The sequence below is a fragment of the Macaca mulatta genome, chromosome 8, assembly GCF_049350105.2.
Source record: "Macaca mulatta isolate MMU2019108-1 chromosome 8, T2T-MMU8v2.0, whole genome shotgun sequence".
Taxonomy (NCBI): Eukaryota; Metazoa; Chordata; class Mammalia; order Primates; family Cercopithecidae; genus Macaca; species Macaca mulatta.
In genome coordinates this window covers 112,204,941-112,223,954 of record NC_133413.1, presented here as the reverse complement: position 1 = coordinate 112,223,954, position 19,014 = coordinate 112,204,941, and the positions used below count along the sequence as shown (strand labels likewise).

Below are 19,014 nucleotides of genomic sequence, written 5' to 3'. Positions count from 1 at the left end.
AATGCTGGGTAACTAGGAATGCTGGATAATAGGGGAATTCTGGGTAACTGGGAATTCTGGGTAACTGGGAATTCTGGGTAATCAGGGAATGCTGGGTAACATGGGGAGAGGGACAAGAAGTCATTAGTTATCAGCTCACCCTAAGCAACCTTCTAGTATCTGTAAACCAGAGGGTTGTCATTAATACAGAATCTGGGACTGCTGCAATGTTGATTATCTTCACATAAGATCCTTCAAATCAGTATTATCTTTGAATCTGAAGGATATATATTTGTAGATGCATTTTACTTCAAATCTTTAACTGTATTTAAAATTCACAGTTTTCTAGCACTTGCTACATACACATATACAATAGCTGAGAGGAGACATTTCAGGGAAAGAATGTTACTTATTTATTAATTCATTTATTTTTTACTTAATACTTGAAGACTTTGTGGGGGAATGGGTTAGCAGAGAGAACCCTTAGTCTTTCCAATAGGATATTTACCACGGAGCTCTCATACATATCCTAGCCGGGGGAGAAAAGATAACCACTTTCGCTTTGTGCTGGAAGTCATCAGTTGCTTAGGCTGATTATTCAAAGAAGGCAAAACGTCTCATTGATGTCAAAATGTAGTTTGTCCCATCTTGTGTTACTAATGCAGTTATTAAGGACTGAAAATGTGACATTGCTTAGCAACATGCATAATAGTATTTACTATTATTTGATTTGAGCAGCAGCAGCAATAAGTACTATGTCCTGTAAATGTCCTGGTGACATTTTATTTTCCTTCTCATCTAACTTTGCTTGTATCCATTGCCATGGTATTAAGCAAAATGCTTAGTCTGTGGCTTGGTAGAGTGGGTTTAGATATACTCCCTTAAGTACGGAGATAAGTCCTGAAAGCTGGCATTAGCACAATGTAGAACCAAAAGGAAATTAGGCTGCAGGTAAGAAAAAGTAGTAAAGGATTCCTACAACTGTCATGGTTTATGTACGTCTTCTAATTTTCACTAACGGCAAGTATATCATGATGTCCTGTGAGATGCAGGAACTTGCTATAATACTGTTCAGGCTATTTGTTTTGTTGTCTCTAGTCTTTCAGGCAGCAACTACTGTTCATAATAATCAAAAGCAAACATAATCCCTATTTCCTCCTAATGAAAAGACAGCAATTTGACTAATAACTGTGCCAGCACTCCCTTGTCATTTACACTTCACCCTGTGTGTTGGAGAACGAGTTGATGTCTGCGAGAATTTGATCTGGGTAGACTTCCATCCAAGCCCTCCTTTCTTCTCTAAATTAGAATAGCAACTGTACATCTGAGAATCCGGGCATTTCTCTAGTATTTTCCCTTTTTCTGTCTCCACAGTCATCCTAGCTTGATCTCTTAAATCCTGGTATATTAACTTGACTTCTGCTTGGGGAAGAGCAAGAAATCCCAGAGGCTAGACCATCTAGCTAGAAAGACTGTCACTAAAGGAGTTGAACAATTTTGAGACGAAAGAGGGGCCAAGCTTCTCTCGTAAAAACAATAGAGAAAGAATCAGTTCACCACTACAACAGAGACAGTCATTCATCGTGGAGGGGAAAGATGTTCCACTTGGGACTGTCACCCAGTGATTGATGTCTTTTCAATTCCAGGACATGTGGAGGTGCTTTAGGGATTTGAATCAGTGAGCACATTGTTTAATTCTTTGTCCTTCCCAGGGAGGGATCCTGAATGTGAACATCTTCCTCATGCAGTTTCAGTTTTTGGTGCCTTCCACGTCCTTGGCTTTGCTTTTGCTTTGTTGCATCTTAGAATCATTAATTAATTATGGACCCAGTTCTTTCTGTGCACTTGCTAATTGGATGTTTTGAAAAATTGCTCCATGCTGGCTTCAATAATGAGGAGAGAATTAAAAGGCTGAGAAGTGCTGGGAAATAGAGACAGACCACAATGGTCATGGAAATCTAGCAAAAACTACCGAGATATCCATTACCCCAGTAACCAGGGGACATGGAGCACCGAGCAGAGAGGTTAGAAAAAAGACAATGAAGTGATGAAAGGGACAGGGTCAGTGAGGGGGCCTATTCTTGAGAAGAACACTTGCAAGGAGGGAAATCCTGTGTGAATGGTGCATTGACTGGACAGCCTGAGCTAGCTGTTGCCTCCTGTTGAGGAGGGGAGTTCCCTGAACAGGACGAACAGCCAGGACTTTGGAGTCCAGCATCCTGACATCTGTGACTGCAGTCTGCCATTTACTGTCTGTGGGATGTGGAACTTTACCTCTCCGATCATCCAGTTCTTCTTCTGTGAAATGAAAAATAATAGTACTTGTGTCATAGTGTTGTGGTAAGGAATAAGTGAGATCAAGTTGGTCAGACTGTCTAGGCTACTTCCCGGCACATAGCAAACTCTCAGTAGTGGCTAGTCATTATTACTATGCAGTTATGTTGTCAATTTAATAATGTAATAATAAAATATTAACACAGGTAACTTAGTCTGGCATAACTCAGGATTTAAAATACTCCGTAGGAGAATCATTGTTTCCATTGATTCTGCTCCTTTCTCTTTCTGGCCAGTTTGTTTTTTCCCATTTTCTCCCTCCCTCCCCTTCTACTTAGGAAGAGGAGAGGAGTTAAAAACTGGATAAGAGGCTGGGCACAGTGGCTCATGCCTGTATTCCCAGTGCTTTGGGAGGCTGAGGCAAGAGGATCACTTGAGGCCAGAAATTTGAGACGAACCTGGGCAACATAGTAAGACCTCATCTCTACAAAAAAAAAAAAAAAAAAAAACTTTAAAATTAGCCAGGTTTAGTGGTGCACACCTGTAGTCCTTGCTGTTCAGGAGGCTGAAGCAGGAGGATCACGTGAGCCCAAGAGTTGGAGGTTACAGTGAGCTATGATTGTACACTCCAGGCTGGGCAACACAGGGAGACCCTGTCTCAAAAAAGAAAAAAATTGGTTAAGGAAAATGCAGCTGTTTGGCTGGAGGCCTTTGGTTGTTGGGATATAGCAGAAGTGTGGGAAATGCTGAAAGAGGCCATCAAAGCCCAGCTGGCCAGATAACCCATGGAAACCCTTCCCAGTGTGGATCCTATCATCCTGGGCCATTACTTATTTGGCATTTAGACATAGGTGATTTGCAATTTCAGATTCTAGATTTTCTCCTCCATTAAAATGTAAACCTTTACAATGGAAAAGTTTGTTGTCTCTTGTTTACTGCTAATTCTCTAGTGTCTAGATACAGCTATCAGCTTCACCTTTGGGCTCCTGAAAGTCCTCAAATTGGCCTTCAAGTTCTGACACAATCTCCCCCATCCCGTGTTACCTCTCTGATTTTATCTCCTACTACTCTGTGAAATCTAGCTAGATATATTCAGGAGTAGTTAAGACTTTTGGGCATATGAAAGACATCTAGCAGCAAAATGTAGTAGAAAGATTTAGAATGAATCATGTTTGAGGTCTAAGTTCTAGTGCTGCTACTATTTCCTGGGGTGAAACTGGGCCAAATCATGTGACCTTTGCAGGCTTTAGCCTCCACACTGAAAGAGTTTTGGATCGGGGTGCTTCTAATCGTAAATTTAATGGCAATGCTATCCTTGGTTATAGCATAATATGAAGTTGATTTATCCATTCAGAAACATTTCTGAGTATTTTTGGTCCCTGGTGTGAAATTGTGAATCTTAGCCTGGTGATTCATAGGCTAACAGCTGCTTTCCCACCCTCTACCCCAAGCTCAGGGCTTTGCAATGGGGGCAGCAGTATGGCCAGAGCTGACATCATGTCCCATTCTTCCTAGGTCCAAGTCATTTCCATCAAGCAGCATTTCCCAGGCTTTTGTCATTCAGGTCCCATCTCCACGATTTTTACTATATCACATTCTATCTATATTATTGTTTACTTAATGTCTTTCTTTAGACCACTCCCTCTCTATATTTTACCTTGCATCTGCCCTAAGCAGCAGTTATAGCTGTGAATAGCTTTGAAGTTGGATATGCCCGCTATACTTTTTTCTAAAGCACATGAAAACAAATACACAACCATAATCCACCATAACTATGCACCACTAAAATTGTCTTGAGTAACTCTAGTGGTTTGCCTTTCACACTTTGGGAAACACCACCGTGAAGGTGAGGGACAGAGCTCTGGAGCCTTCACTGCCTTCCGTGTCCTTCCAGTGATCTTAGGCCTTGGGAGGAAATAAAAAGCCATTCTCAATGAAAATCTAAGGGAGCCCTTTCCAAGGCACTGGAGATTGTTCACTTTATTTTGATTTGGAATGTAGTGCAGAAATGACTAAGCCTTCCCGAGAGGCCAAGGGCTGCTGGAAAGAAGAAAGAAAGGTATTATGCTGGCTTAAAAAACAGAAGTCAATGGGAAAGGAACATGCTGAAGGGAAAGAGCAATTAGCTGAAGTAAAATAAAGCAGCAGAAAAGTGAGAGGAGTGCTGGGGAAAACTGCTGCAGAGAAATGCAGTTGCTCTTAGAAGCAAAGCATTAGTGGAAGTTGAGAGACTTTGCAGAGATCCTCATTTCCTCCTCATTTTGGACTTTCGGATTCTCTCTCTCTTATGATGTGAGAACTGATTAGATACACACAGGGGCTCAGCTTGGAGGCCCAAAGTATGATATTCTTCAATATGCTTCCTGCTATTGGAATCATGCTCTAAACAGGTCAGCTCCTCTATGATATATAGTTTTGGCATGAAAGATGGATCTAAGACTACCAGAGAGAAAGAGTTAGAAATGACTGTAGACTTTCTCTAGCATCTTTTCATACTTAATTAAGAAAGGGAAGGACCTTAGCCTTTATCATGATATAGATTTTATTGACTTAGGCCCACATATCTGCAAGGGTCAGCCAAATTTAAATTGTAAACATGGTTTTAGAGAATCTGAATTTCACAGCACAACTGGCTTGAGCGATTGTAAACAAGATGCAGGACCCCAACACAGACACTGTGTGGAATGACATCTTAGGCAAAAAGGGCATCTTACCCACCAAGAAAAGTCTGAAAGAATTGGAAGAGGAGGCAGAAGAGGAGCAGTGCATCCTTCAGCAGTCAGTGGTGACAACATACAAAGATATGACTTTGGAAGAGCTGGAGGATGATGAAGACAAGTTTAATGAGGAGGATGAACATGCTATTGAAATGTACAGATGGCCGAGACTCGCTGAGTGGAAAGCAATTCAACTGAAGAATACATTTGGAGAAGTTTTGGAGGTCTCAAAGAAGTATTATGTTCAAGAAGTTACCAAAGCTGGTGAGGGCTTGTGGGTCATCTTGCACCTTTATAAACAAGGAATTCCCCTCTGTGCCCCGATAAATCAGCACCTCAGTGGACTTGCCAGAAAGTTTCCTGATGTCAAATTTATCAAAGCCATTTTCAACAACCTGCATACCCAATTATCCTGATAGGAATCTGCCCATGATATTTGTTACCTGGAAGGAGACATCAAGGCTCAGTTGATCAGTCCTCTGGCATCTGGCGACATGAACCTGACAAGAGATGAGTTGGGGTGAAAACTGTCTGAATCTGGAGCAATTAAGATGGACTTGGAGGAAAACCCTAAGAAGCTGATTAAAGATGCGTTGCTGTCCTCAGTGCGGAGCTCTGTCCCCATGAGGAGGGACAGCAATTCTGAGGGTGACTGAGGCTGCAGCTGCTATCACATGCTGAACTTTCTTGTGACAAATTGTCTGGATTTTTTAAAAAAAGAAAAAGCAAGAATGAATCCTTTTGGTTTTTAGTTTTGTATAAATTATGTTTCAAATCTTTACATTTTAGAAATAATCATTGCTGGAAGTTCCGTTAAATATTTTGGAACTCTTTTTTTAAACTATAGTATTTCCTCTAAAAAAAATTAAAACCAGCTATTGGTATGGCAAAAAAAAAAAAGAAAAAGAAAAAAAAAAGAAAATCTGAATTCCAGAGGATTAAAATATCTCTGTTTGGGAACATCTCCCCTGGCACACAGCTGAAGTAAGTGCCTGCAGATGGTCCCAGCCCTGTTGAGGGGAACTGTGTTGGGGTCTAGCATGCATTGTGCTGGGCCCCTGTCGAAGCTGATGAGTTCCAATCGAGAATTTGGATTAGGAGGAGGGAGGTATGTTAGGAGCCAAGTCAGCTGCACAAAGGCTGATTGGAAAAACCTTCTGTATTGTTTTGTGCTTTTCCAGATTTTTCTATTTAAAAATAGTGCCTATTAAGAGGGAGTGCTAATATCGTTACCATCCTTTCCAAAAGGGGACAGGAACTGGGAGGCTCTGAGGAAATTAGGTATGGTCTATACAGCAGACAGGACAGATTCGGCCAAAAGACAAGAAGCTCTTGGTTAAGCTGTACCAGGAATACTATCAATTACTGTTTCCTGGGATGAATTTAGGAAAAACCTAAGAATTAAATTGCACTCAAACACATGAAATGCAGTTTCATATACTGTTTTTCTAAAACCTCAACTAGGATATTTATAATAAGGTTTTGGTTTCTTTCCAGACTTGAGAGAACATTCATCTGAAATTACATTTTTCGGGTCAGTTTTGGCCAGATGTTCTTTAGATAACTCATGAACATTTTCTTTTTTGGGTGGAGGGGTATAGAGCATGGTCCCTTGAACCCTTTTCGAACCTTTTTGTTAGATACTGTTTCTTTCCTCATTCCCTCTTTATTTTCTCTTCTCATTTCTTGAGTCTCTGTAGAGGCTGACCTGTGGGCCAAATCCTATTTCTCCAGACCTTTGTCCCCAGTAAAACAAAACAAACAGACCATCTTTCACTTTTCAGAATTTTCAAGACTATGTCAATGCTTTGACTAAGTCAGACCTTTGGGGAGAGTACATGAATCTCAGCAGCAGCAGTGGTGAGTTGGCCTCTTCCGGAAGGGAATTCACTGCATATGTGTGGGCCACTGAGTTAAAGTGAGTTTCACAGCCCACTTTGCTACCCTTGCCTGGTTCATGAAATGGTTCAAACAAAGTAACAACTTAAATCATCGGAACAGGAAAAAAAAAAAAAAAAAGGATTATTAAGTGCACTCTCTTTTATGTGATTTTTATTCTTGTTTGTTTCATATGAACTTTATGTGAACAAAGGGACCTTGGTGAGTACATGTGCAGCCAAATCAAACTTTAATAGAATCCCCTAAGATAAGACAGGAACTATGGGAAAAGGTTTTATTATTAGGTATTTGTTCTGTCCCTTCTCTGAAACACTCATTTCTAACACTGCTCTTTAGTAGGGAAAAAGTCATTTTTCTTTATATCTAAACTATTGACGTCATTATATTTCTGATGGGGGGAAATTTTTAAGTGTGTGAAGTAAAGAGAGTGATGGGAGGCTGAGTTGGAAAGAACACAACATCTAACTGAGTCCCCTCTTCTGGTGAATTAGTATTGTCCCATGCTCATGAACTAGTGTATTTTCTGTTTTTAATTTCCTCAATTTTCAAACTGTAAAATAAAATATTATGGTGTCTGTTTCCTGGGAACAGAAAACACATGTAAATATTCGAGAAATTTGATACAGAGAATTTTGGTTTGAAGCTTGTCAAAAAGATACATGAAATCAAGCCCCAATAAAATATTTTTCTTGCTTACATCTGGTTTATCATGATTTGATTAAATTATTCTTTGTAACACACTCCTGAATGATTTTATAACAAATGCATAAATGGGAGGATTACTTAAATGCCATTATGCTAACCATACCTACAATTTTAGTCATCGCACAGACATGACACTTAAAAATTAGTATACGTGTGTAGACTTTGGTTTAAGTCTTTTATTAAAACAGGACTTTGAGATTTTATTGTTATCAATTAATATTTTAGGGTGCCTGAGGCAAGAGGCACATGGAACCTGCAGCCCCTCACCTTGTCTCCCCTTCCCATCCCTGGCTCTTTGTGGCAGGACTCCCATGCAATCAGGCTGTATTAGTTTTCTGTAGCTGCTGTAACAAATTAGCCACAAATGTCATGGCCTAAAACCATGCCAATTTTTTATCTTGTGTTTCTGAAGATCAGAGTCTAAAATCAAGGTCCCAGGGGGGCTGCATTCCTTCTGGATGCCCTATGGGGAGAATGTCTTCCCTTGCCTTTTCCCTCCTCTACAGGCTGCCCACATTCCTTACTTAGCTCAGAGCCCCTTTATCTCATCACTCCAACCTCTTACTTCCATCACCACATCTACTACTGACTCTGATCCTCTCCCCTCTCTCTCGTAAGGATTCTTGTGATTCCATTGGGCCTGTCCAGATCATCCAGGATAAACTTCCCTTCCTGAGATCCCTAACTTAATCACATTTGTAAAGTCTCCTTACCATAGGAAGTAACATATTCATAGGCCCTGGAAACTAGGATGTGGATGTCTTTGGGAGGCCTACCACATGTGTGAACTCTCCAGGCCCACATTGTTCCAGCTCCATCCTTTACCATCACTGCCCCCTACACTAGAACTGTTTTGTCTGCCCTTGGGAGGACCTCCCCAGGCAAGGGCTCACACAGATCCTAGGAGTGGCTCTGTTACCAGTAGAGGGTCTTGACTGCAATTTGCCCAGGTTCTTGGCATTTTGAACAAAGAATTAGACAAAATACACAGCAAAGCAAGGAAAGAATGAAGCAATGAAAGCAGAGATTTATTGAAAATCAAAGTGTACTCCACAGAGTGGGAGCAGGCCGAGCATTGGCTTAAGGACCCTGGTTACAGGATCCTCTGGGGTCCAAATACCCTCTAGAGGTTTTCCATCAGGCACTTGGCATACACCCCATGCAAATGAAGTAGTGGCCTGTGATCAATCTGATTGGTTGCAGAAAGCCTTTTTTTTGTCTGTGCTCCTCCTCATGTGTCAAGGAGTTGCTTTCTGCAACCAATCAGAGGCTGAAAGGAAGTCACAAAATTATGCTCCTATGCAAACATCTGATTGGTTGTGGAAAGCAACTAATCAGAGGTGCTTTCAACTTTGCATCTGCCCGGCGGAAATGGGGGAGGTTTGCAAAGGGAGTAGCCTTTGGTCCTTTTGTTACTTAGGTGTGAAAAGTTGGGGTTTTCCTTTTGATTTAGTTCTAGGAAGTCAGCATGAATCAGCCTTAGGTTTCCTGCCTCCAGATCCTATTCTCCTTCTTCAGCTCAGACCAATTGAACAGGAAATTCCAGGATCCCTGGTACCTGGAGGGCTGTCAGGGTTTAGGAGAATATCAGTGCAAGCTCAGTGTGGGCACAGGGCTCTCAGATTCCTTGACACTTGAGGAGGATCACAGACAAAAAAAGGCGAAAGTGGGGCCCTCTAAGGCTAGAGGCCCAAGCAGGGGCCAGATGCTGACATCTACAAGCAGTGTTCCTCCAACAGCCAGGCAAGCAGCATGATTGAATGCCTGGAGGTGGACCGCAGTCAAACGGAGACTGTCAGTCCCTTCTAAAGGAGGCAGTAGACATACAGTGCCAGGGAAGAGGCCCAGTGTTGCTACATCTTAGCAAAACTAAAAATCTATTTTCATTTTGTTTTAAACAATGTGCAAGCCAGAAAAAAGGGTTGAGGGGACCAGATATGGCCCTCAGCCCTTCAATTTGCAGCTGACCCCTGGTTCAAATGAATGAGCACAGCATACCTAGGCATAGATGACATTTTATTGAATGAGTGAACAATGAACTTCAATGTCACATTAGAGATGGTGCATTAATTAAATTACCCAAAGCTGAAAAATTCATCCCTAATTATGTCACATTGTTCAGTAGGATCATCAGAGATTCAGCAGGGAGATAACATGACAACTTTATGATAAATATTAATAAAATGTCCACGATATGGCAATGACTTCAATTTATATAAACCCTTTTCCATGATACGTTTCACAGACAAAAAATAAAGGCTACAAATTAAATCCCCTTGCCAGTGAAAATTCCAAAGTTAAAGTCCAAAGAAATTAAAATCCAAAATTGAAAGCTCTTCTATGGAGTTAAAAATCCAAAGGAATCAAAGTTCCAATCGCAAAGGTAAGGTTCAAAATTACTTCAGAAATTTCTAAGAAGTTGCTTCATCATCATTTAATCATTTGACAATTCTTTATGGAGCTTCTACTGTGCGCCAGGCACAGTGCTAGGTCCTGGGGGAGAGCGGTGAATAAGAGGCAACCATGTCCTTATGGAGTTGATATTTAGATAGGGAACAACATAAGCAAGTAAAACATGTAGCATTTTAGGTAGTGATGATTGCTAAGGAGAAAAAAACATAGGAAAATTGAAGGTAGAGGCAGTTTGAAATTTTAGATAGAATGGCCAAGGATAGTTCCATTGAGAAGGTGACTTTTGAGGAAAAGCCTGAAGGAAACGAGGGAGGTGACCTGGCAGATACTTGGTGGGAGACCATGCAGGGATGAGGGAGTGCCGAGTACAAAGGCCTGTGTTGGGTGTGGCTGGGTGTGCTTGAGGAACAGTAGAAGGCCAGAGTGGCTGGAGCAGAGAGAACAGAGATGAGGGATAGTAGAGGGTGGTGGTCAGAGCAGAAAACGGAGCTAGATCGTGGAGGGTTCTTTAAAGATAAGAACTCTGGCATTTACTCTGAGTAAGATGGGAGTGCTTGGAAGATCTTGAGCAGAGAAGTGACATGCTCTGACTTGTTTAAGTTTAAGTCAGACCTCTCTGGCTGCTGCATTCTGAAGAAGCTGAAGAGAGTAAGGACAGAACTAGGGACACCCGTTAGGAGGCCATTGTAATACCCCTGGGAATGGCTGTTAGTGTTAAAATTTGGTGGTGGAAATGGTGGCAATGAGAAGAGGTCAGATTCTGGATCTGTTTTGATAGTTCATATAACAGGATTTTCTCATGTATCTGACTGGGGTGTTAGGAAAAGAGAAGTCATGAATGACACCATGGTTTTGGTTTAAACAACCAGAATGGAATTGCCATTACGAGAATGGGAATGACTGGGAAGGAAACAGAATTTGAAGGAAAGATTAAGGGGCAATCTGGGGACATGTTAAGTCCTAAATATCGATTAGACATGCAAAGTAGATGAGTAGGTATTTGAAGGTGTGGATCTGGAGTTCAGGGGAGAGGAGCCAAACTGATGATTGTCAGCATGTAGATTTTATCTAAAGCCATAGGACTGGATGAGATCGCCTGGAAAGTATGTGTGGACAGAAAAAAGAAGAGTTTCTAGATCTAAGCCCTGGGTGACTCCAACGTAGAGATCAGGAGGATGAGGGGGAACCAGCAAAGGAAAATGAGAACAAGCATTTGGGAAGGTAGGAAGAAGAAATCATTTCATGGAGTAGACACTGAATAGCTGTGTCAAATGATGCTGGGAGGTGAAAAGGTGAAGGCTGAGAATTGACCATTGGCTTTAGCAACATGGAAATTAATGGAGACTTTGATAGGAGTAGACTCAGCTAGACTGATGGACACTCTGGTGCCTGGGTACAGCCGAGGCTCCTTTAACAGCCCTAGCCTGGCTATCTTCCAGGAATGGATGTAGTTCTCTCAAGTACTGAAGCACTTGGAAGCATCTTGGGTTAGACACAAGATCACCCAAGTGGATCACTTTTCAATACATCTGAAGAGTTGATAATTGACCTAAGATTATTATAGAAATAGCCCCATCCACTTGAAATTAAAAATAAGACAGTCTGTGGCTCCTAAAAAAATTATTTTAGGCACAAGGCTATTCCCCAAACCAAGTATTTATTATTGTCAAATACCATAGCACAAATACAATACACTGAGTAAAGGAGGGTAGGTAGAGAAAATCTTGATTTCAGTTACACCAGGATCCAGTAAACCTACCATACTGGAGAGCTTGACCTGTGAATTCACACTTAATGAAAGAAATGTCACATGCACAAACACTACCACTGCAGCCACCCAGAAAGAGAGAGGAGAGAAAGAGAGAGAGAGAGGAGAAAGGAAACCCCAGCAGCTTTCCCCACAATATAAACCCTGCCTCCCTAAAGCACAGTCTGGGACCGCGTAAGAGTTCATGTGTCCTGCAGGCAGTTAACACCTCAAAGAGATACACTGAGTGAGGAAGGGCTGAGGCTCCACATTCCTAGTTTCTATCCCCAAAGGACTGATTAGAGAAAACACTGCTTCTCCCCTAGGACAGTGAGGCAGGGAGAAGAGAGGCTAGGAACAGCCCTCCAGGAGTCCTCCTAAACACAAACTCAGGGAAAAGATTTGACTTCTCTGCCTCAAACTCCAACAAACACAACAGGAAAGGGAATTCAAATCATTTTATTTGATTGGTTCTTTGGTATAAAATTGGGAATAATAATAAATATGTCTTTGGCTACAATGAAATTAGAAACATGTGAGTTTTCATCATTCAAAATCTCTCTTATTCTGGATGTAGAATATTTATACACATAGTCTTAGATGCTCTTGTGTGCATATCTGTCCATGATCAGGGAGAAACTAGAACCCCCTTCTTGTTGAGTCCTTGAACTGTCCCATCTGCTGATGAGAGCACTTATTATAATTAAAATACCATTCTAACCAGTCTGTTATAAACTCATGAACAAATCTATGTTGAGTCCTTCATTTAAGATAGATAAAGATTACAAGTACTCTTTGTCCTTCTAGAAAATTGGAACAATCCGGCCGGGCATGGTGGCTCACACCTGTAATCCCAGCACTTTGGGAGGCTGAAGTGGGTGGATCACCTGAGGTCAGGAGTTCGAGACCAGCCTAGTCAACATGGTGAAACCCTGTCTGTACTAAAAATACCAAAAACTAGTCGGGTGTAGTGGTGGGCACCTGTAATTTCAGTTACTCAGGAGACTGATACGGGAGAAAGACTTTAACCCGGGGGGCAGAGGATGCAGTGAGCCAAGATCATGCCATTGCACTCCAGCCTGGGCAAGAAGAGGGAAACTCTGTCTCAAAAAAAAAAAAAAAAAAAAGGAAAAGAAAAAGAAAAAAAGAAAGAAAGAAAATTGGAACAATCCTATCAGATCATATAAAATATGGCTTTTCTTGTCAAGTCTTTATGAAGATGCTGTTTGTTGTTACCTTAAAATGCTTGTCTCACCTCTCTCTCTCCAGATCTCTCTCCTTTCCTCTGTCAGCATTTAAGATTCTACTTTTCCATGGAGGCATCCATAATTAATCCCACTAGCCCTCATCAGCACTGGCATTCCATCACCCTCACATGCACTGTGGCTTTTGTAGGTCATGGTCGCGCTTTGTTGTTGGTTGTTGATATCCTTGTGTGTCGAGTAGACACATTTGCACACACTTAGCCTCTTGGAAGGAAACTGGAACTCGCCACTCCACAGGCGACTTGAAGTGGAACGTTTTATGTTCTCTGAGCCACCCTATTGCAGTAAGTAGATTTGCTTTAAGTGTCTTATAGATTGATTGAGCTTAATTGGAATTATATACAGGACATATAAATGCTTGGGAAAGTATATACTATCTGATTACAAGGTGCTGTTCTGATGGTTGGTTAATGTAGTTTAGTTCTCTCTTCTGTTGCATGTTAGAATCACGTGGGGAGATTTAAAAAAACACTAATGCCCGGGGCCCATCCCCTTGGAATTCTCAGTTCATTGCTCAGGGATGCAAAGCCGGCGTCAGCATTTTTTGAAAGCTCCCCTCCCTAAGTGCTTAAACCACAACCCTGGTTTGCCGTTTCTTGCCAAGTAAGTCTTCCCCCAATGGTCACATGACTCACTCCCGCATTTCATCCAGATTTTTGTCAAATGTCACTGCCTCAGAGAGCCCTTCCTCTACCCCTCTGTCTGAAATAGTCCTCCCCACTCTCACCCATAGCTTTCTAGCCTCTCAGCGTGCTTTTGTGTTTTTCAAAGCAGTTAATGGTTACCTGATATGATATTAATACATGGAATGATAAGGAAGTGAATTTCATTCAACGCAGGAATGGAGACCTGCCCTCCCATGGAAGCATCTCTAAATTTCCAATCCCCTATTATTTTAAGAATACCAACCACAGAATGGAATGCCAGCCTAAATCCCCCTGGCTGGTGGGAGAAGGCAGATGATGATAGAGGAAGCCTGGGTTAAAAAAAAAAGTGAGAAACATGGTTTAAAACATTTCAAAAAGAAAGGGAAGGGGATAGAGGTGATACAATCTTTTTTAAAAATTGAAAGCAAGACTTTGGCAGAGGCCAAGTTGGCAAATGGAAAGAAACCTCATCCCTACAGTTACAGAACCAATATCTGGATTGAGTGGGTAAATCTAGTTGATCAAAGAAAAACCCCAAGGTTGGTAAGAAAATAGTCACAGATGAGATAGGCTCCGATCTTCCTCCATACCACCCCTCGCACCGTGAGAATGATTCCCAGATGAAAGGGAATGAGAAGGTGATGGAGTGAGGAGGAGGTTTGGGAGCTGGGTGGGAGTTCTAAGGAAGTGAGCACACAGTGTGGAGAAACAGGCTCCGGGGTCAGCTTGCTTGGATTTGATTTCAGAACCATCGTTCAGTAGCTGTGAGGACTCACACACTTGACTTTTCTTCCTGGGTCTTCACGTCTGAAGATGACAGAAACTCCTGATTCATTTGGGTCGTTGTGAAAATTGAATGAAATAATATGAAAAAGTTTGTAGCAGAGTACTTGGGAGACAGTCAGTGCTTAATAAGTGCTAACAAATGTGTGTTATTAATAATGCCTTTTTAAAAGGGAGTGAGCTGTCAGAGAAAGCTGGAAAAACTTTTCTTTAGTCACATAGCACTTATCCCAGGGAGCCAAGGACAGGGCATGTGACCTAACTTTGACTCTTCCCCAAATGAGGGAGGGATTTTCTATTTGTCCCTGTTAGAGAAAACTAGCATGAGATTAAATGATAAATGGCAGCAATCAAAGTCAGTGAGAAATGTACACAGCTGTACTTGGATATTTGTCATTTTTTAAAATTTTAGTTAAAATTGACTGCCTCCTTTATTATGCTATTAGATATTAATCACTAGTTACTATTTGCTTGTAATTTGAATAGTTTGCTTTTAGAAAAAAGCATAGCAAAGTGAAGCACATGCTAAACATTTTCTAACTTTTGTACAAGACTTTGAAAGATTAATACTAAGGAGGCTTCATGGATCATAATTAAAACACCATTCATTTGGAACCAGCTTCTAAAAAAACGTTATGCCTGTAGCCTCAGACTTGATTAAGGGAAATCCTGTAAGTCCTAGAAAATATCACAATTGCCGTAAGTAGTTTATTAATTATCGTGTAGATTTACTTTATATAAAAAACAGTGTTCCTGAAAAACTGCAACTAAAACAAATTTTTATAGTTTTATTCATTTCTTCATTAACTTATATTGTAATATCTGTGAAAGTCAATCGTTTGTTTTGGATTGATTTTAAGGCACAGTAACTTCTAATTCTTTGTCAGACGTGATAGTTTAAAACCTGTGCATGAATACTTGGTGGTATCATGGAATGCAACCGTTTTGTTTGCTACTTAAGGGCAGCCTGGTGATGAATCCTTTTGCAGATTTGTGGAATTATTATTATTATTTTAAATGACAGTTATATAATTGTGATATAAATGATTACAAACTCCCTGAGGGCAAGGAAATGTATCTTCTATTTACTGCAGCACTGTGCAGTGAAAAGGTAAATAGTACCTGGACATGACGTCGAGACCTGGGAACACACGCAACCTTAACAGCTAACTTGTGTCGACAAGGCACCTACTTTTGCTGAACACTAATTTTCTCATCTGCCTTCCTATCTTACAAATGCATAGGGTCTCAGATGGGATCATAGGTACGAGAAATGCAACAACATATGAGAGAACACAATAGAAACATTATAGCAGGTGCTCAACACAGAGCTGTCTAATGATTCGTTACCATTGGATGTATTTGTTCTTTTAAAAGACTGCAATTTTCATGTTTACTTTTCTTGAGGTAGGGCACTTGTATACTTTGGTGAGCTGTTTGGTTTTTGCTTTTTTTTTTTTAATATCACGCATATGGGCTTAACATATTGACTTTGGTTTGCTCAGACTATGTCTTCCAGGTTTTTCATGAGGTCTTTGTTCCCACAGCTCCTCCTACCTGTGTGTTCCACCCCTGTTTTTAGCAGTTCTGTATGTAGTGTGGTCTGATGGCTAGAGCCACAGTGGGCTCTCCCAGTGTAAGCTGAGAAACCCCACTGACTCGGAGGGTGGCAGGAATCTAGTGAGCTCCACAGTTAACTTCCCCTGGGTCAGGGGTCTCTCAGTTTCCTCCCCTTCAGCCCCACTGACAACCCAAATCAAGAGGAACAAAGTTGCCCGTATTAGTTTTCTTTTGCTAGTATAACAAATTACTACAAACTTAATGACTTGAAGTAACACAGATTTACTATCTTACAATTCCAGGGGTCAGAAGTCTCAACAGACATGCTGAGCTGAAATCAGTGTGTAGACAGGGCTGGTTCCCTCTGGAGACTCCAGGGGAGAATCCTTTCCTTGCTTTTCCAATTCTAGAGGAGTGATGAGTTTTTAAATGTATTACCTTGGCTTTTAAATATAATTTATTTAACCATAAGCTTATATAATTTAATTCTAAATAATGACTGTGTTTAACAACCAGCTTATAAAATTTCTAAAAATTTAACATTCAGCTTTCAGAGGCCAGTACAAGCAATTATAGCTCACAATTGCTTCCATATTTCTAAACAATCTGCATATACTGCTGTTTCTTGATTTTTCAATTTTGACACAATCTCCTTATAATGGAAGATGATGATTTAGCTCCTCTCATTCCCCCATTCCCCTGCTCTCCCTCAATTCTCCAGTGCACACCTTCTTTTTCTCCCATCTTCCCAATATAATACTATCACAATTATGGGTTAAAACAGTATTCACTGTTTATGTCATTATGGTTGACTCATTATAGCTAACATATGAGCCACATGGATACATGTGGTGATTGCGTTTCCTTTCTTGTACAACATTTTTATTCTCCTGGACTTAATTGCCAATGGCTATAGCTCCAAGAGAGAAGAACAATTTTCTCAGTAAGGGTCAACATTTCTGGTGCTTTAGTGGTTTCTTGTGTGTTTCTTAGAGATGTGTTTATGGAACTCTCTGCTCTCCTGTGTCAGTCAGGAGTGATTATTCTCTAAACCTACAACACACTTTTGTTCTGAGAATCCACTTCATCATCACCTTGGGAGGATTCCCCTGTTTCTTGTGTTGGATGTCCTCCATGGCCTTCAGGTCCTCATCTTTCCAAGTTTTAATCCTTGTTTTTATAGAACTTAACCTCCGGTAGTTTCCTGAGGCAGCAGCTTAAGAAAGCGTGCATTGGAGGTAAGTTTTAATACTTGCATGTATGAAAAGATATATGAAAAGATATTTACCATGGTCCAGTTCTTGATTTCAGTATTAGCTTGGAATACAATTCTTCACTGGAAATCATTTCCTCTTAACATTTTGAAGACAATGATCCATGGTCTTCTTAAGTACAATGCTGCTTTTGAAAAGTTTCAAAACTACAATTCTGATTTCTAAGCCTTTAAAAAATAATAACCAGTCATGTATCTCTAGAAACTTTTGAATCTACTCTTTATCTCTGACATTCTAAAAATTTCACAATGATATGCCCTATTGGGGTCTTTTAAAAATTATTGTGCCAGGCCTTTGGGCACATGGGCACATTTAGTCTGGAAGCTCATGCCCTTTGTTTTGGGAAATGTTCTTATATTACCGTTTTGGGAACATGCTGATAGTTTCTCTTCCAGAATTTCTATTGTTCATAGTAGAACAAGGACATCTTGGTTTAATGCACTACTCTTCTTATCCTTTCTCTCTGTTCTTCTTCCTCACACTTCTTTTCTTTCTTTTTATACTATGTGTAGGAAGATTTCTTAAATTGTGTCTCCAAAATTGTTTATTAAACTTAAAAAATCTCTGTTATCATGCATTTAGCTTCTAGAATCTCTTTGTTAATTTGCTAAGGGGTCTTTATCTAGCCTCCTATTCTTGGTCATGGATATAGTATCTTATGCCTTTCTGAGGCTATTAATTATCATCATATTACTCAGGGTTCTCTAGAGGGACAGAATTAAAAGGATATATGTATATATGAAGGGGAGTTTATTGAGAGAATTGACTCACATGATCACAAAGTGAAGTCCCACAATAGGCCATCTGCAAGCTGAGGAGCAAGGAAGCCAGTCTGAGTCCCAAAACTTGAAAAGTAAGGAAGCCGACAGCACAATCTTCAGTCTGTGGCTGAAGGCCCAAGAGCCCCTGGCAAATCACTGGTGTAAGTCCAAGAGTCCAAAAGCTGAACAACTAGAAGTCTGATGTTCGAAGGCAGGAAGCATCCAGCACGGGAGAAAGATGGAGGCCGGAAGACTCAGCAAGCCTAGTCCTTCCAACTTCTGCCTGCTTTATTCTAGCCATGCTGGCAGCGGATTAGATGGTGCCCACCCAGATTGAGGGTGGGTCTGCCTCTCCCAGTCCACTGACTCAAATGTTAATCTCCTTTGGCAACAGCTTCACAGACATACCCAGAAATGATACTTTGCATCCTTCAATCCAATCAAGATTAACCATCACAATTGTTAAATTTTTTCTGCCTCTGACATTTTTTGTTTCTTCCAAGTTCATTTCTCCTCTTGTTTTGTTGCATGTCTTTCATTGGAGATTGTTCTCAAATATCTGGTCATTCTGTTTTCCATTCATAATTAAGTGCACAATACTAACAAGTTCATTGGAAGCTCTGTGTGCAGGAATGGAGCTCCTTGGGATTCTCATTGGGGCTATCATCCAGACACTTGTTCATTTTGTTGAGGAACCCATAAATATCTGTACTGTAGACTTTTCCCTAGGGCTATTCTATTTCTTCCAAGAGAAATCCTCCAATATTTTGCCAGACTGCTGACATTCTAGATGCTGAGTACAGGATGGGAACTGTGAATCCCATTTTCAGTCTCTGGTCTTACTCCCACTCCCTGCTGTGCCTTTTGTTCAGAACCTCTCTGGTTCAGCCTCTTGTAAGTAAACCTCCAGTATCAGTTTGGGATAGGGGAGGAAGTCGCCTAACTGCGGGGTAGAGAAGAGTGCGTTGGAACAAAAATGCTTTCTAACTAC

The 19,014-nt window shown here is 40.8% G+C and overlaps 1 protein-coding gene and 1 pseudogene across 10 annotated transcripts in view; both read left to right on the top strand.

The window, feature by feature from the left end:
- NCALD (neurocalcin delta) overlaps positions 1–19,014 on the top strand; it is a 443,361-nt gene that overhangs the window by 242,125 nt on the left and 182,222 nt on the right. The gene's annotated exons all lie outside the window — the stretch shown is intronic.
- On the top strand, positions 4,776–5,769 carry LOC144330833 (phosducin-like protein 3 pseudogene; annotated as a pseudogene).